The sequence below is a fragment of the Triticum dicoccoides genome, chromosome 3A (assembly GCF_002162155.2).
Source record: "Triticum dicoccoides isolate Atlit2015 ecotype Zavitan chromosome 3A, WEW_v2.0, whole genome shotgun sequence".
NCBI classification, from domain to species: Eukaryota; Viridiplantae; Streptophyta; class Magnoliopsida; order Poales; family Poaceae; genus Triticum; species Triticum dicoccoides.
In genome coordinates this window covers 166709858-166711704 of record NC_041384.1, presented here as the reverse complement: position 1 = coordinate 166711704, position 1847 = coordinate 166709858, and the positions used below count along the sequence as shown (strand labels likewise).

Below are 1847 nucleotides of genomic sequence, written 5' to 3'. Positions count from 1 at the left end.
ATGGTGATAAAAGATTACAAAGGCAAGAGTGGAGGGCTTGTAATGTTTTAGAAGGGTACGGTGAAGGCCGAGCTCCACAATTTCTCCAAGGGATAATCGATTTTATGCCCCTAGTTGTGTCCCACTCGACAGTTTTGCCCTTAGTTTTCGAAAATCCTTGGTTTTGCCCAAGGCGGTTTGCTCCTCTTGTGGTTTTTCCCTTCCGTCGCGTTTCCGTCCAGTTACTGTCGTTTGACCGTGTGTTGACCGTCTATGGATTTTTCGCTCGACCATTTTGCCCCTGCTTCATCACTCTTTGAATAGACACTTCCAAGTGGGACCCATCACTGAAAAAACCATCTGTCACTCTTCTCACTATCATGTGGGACCCACAACGGACCAAATATCTCTAATGGACACCGCCATGTTGTAAATATAACATCAATTTTGAAATCATTTTTTATGCAATAATTAACACAACATAAACTAATTAAAACACTAGTAATTAACACAAATCAGTACTTAAGGTCGGTCTCATCTCAAATATAATTAATCATTAGTCTATAGTTGCTAGCTATACTAGCTAATTACATTGCGTCAAGTGTTAAAAAAATGTCGGGCCAACAATTTAAAAAACGCTCTCTATAGGAGGGGGATGAGCTCGCCGGAGCCAAACGAATCGGCGTCGGAGCTCGCCGGAGCCAACGGAATCGGCGCCGGAGTTTGCCAAATCCTCCTCGCCCGTGCATCCTCACGATGAGCGCTTCGACTCCGCCGCTGCGGCATGGAAAGAGGGCTGGGTGAGGCGCATGCCACCCTCCTCCACCATCTATCCCCATCGTGCGTCCCCAGTCGCCGCGCGCCACCCTCCAAACCATCTCTCCCCACCGTGCGTCCTCGGCTACCGCATACATTGGCCACCGACGAGAGATCTGTGCCTCCCTCGGGGCGCTGTGGATCTGGGCCAGAGGGAGGCGTCGGTGGAGGCTGGCCCGCGTTAGCGTGGACGAGGGTCAACGGGGACACAGGCGCTGTAGTTCATGCCTCACACATTGCAGCGCCAGATCGAACAGAGCTCGCGACGGCGGTGAACGGATCGAGAGATGGACCTCCATGGACAGTGACATGGTGGCTTTGGGGTTGCTCCCTGCTCCTATCGGGGAAGAGAAAAGAGGAGGGTGAGAGAGATAGAGAGAATCAATAGAGAAAGGGAGAAGGAAGGAGCACGGGCAGGGCGGTGCTCGCGCCCAACCCCGATGAACGGTTGCGGAGATGAGGCGTACCTCAGGCGCGGAAACGAGGCGGGTCGGGGCGGTTTTGCTCCTACGGGCGGTCGAGCCCAACCCCGATGGGATCCATGGCTCCACCACCGATGGGGCCTCCGCTAGCCTTCCTTCGCTGGCCATGGACGGGATGTGTGGCTCCAGCGCCGACGAGATCTGGGAGAGAGGGGATGGGCATCCGGGACTAGGGTTTGACCGGTGGGAGAGAAATAAAAGGGAACATGGGATGGTGATGGGTCCCACTTGGCAGTGTCTTGCCAGAGAGTGAAGAAGCAAGGGCAAAATGGTCCAACGAAAAGTCCACAAACAGTCAACACACGGTCAAATGGCGCTGACTGGACGGAACTGACAGAAGGGCAAAAACACAAAGCAAGCTAACTGAGTTGGGCAAGACCGCGTGTTTTACAAAACTAGGGGTATTCTTGTCGAGGGTGACACAACTAAGGGCTCAAATACAATTATCCCTTTCTCCAAATATTATATAGACATCGAGATAAGTGAAAAGGATAGCTTTCGGTGGAGATTTACATGTATATATGGAGAACCGGCAAGTGACAAGAAAGAAAATACCTTCACTTTACTGCG

At 51.8% G+C, this 1847-nt stretch overlaps 1 long non-coding RNA gene across 1 annotated transcript; it reads right to left on the bottom strand.

Moving 5' to 3' along the window:
* Positions 1 to 498: 498 nt before the first annotated feature.
* Positions 499 to 1461, bottom strand: LOC119271431. The gene is made up of 2 exons (XR_005134529.1): positions 1263 to 1461; positions 499 to 1132 (listed from the first exon to the last, which is right to left on the bottom strand). It is a non-coding gene; the product is annotated as an uncharacterized LOC119271431 (long non-coding RNA).
* Between the last annotated feature and the right edge of the window lie 386 nt (positions 1462 to 1847).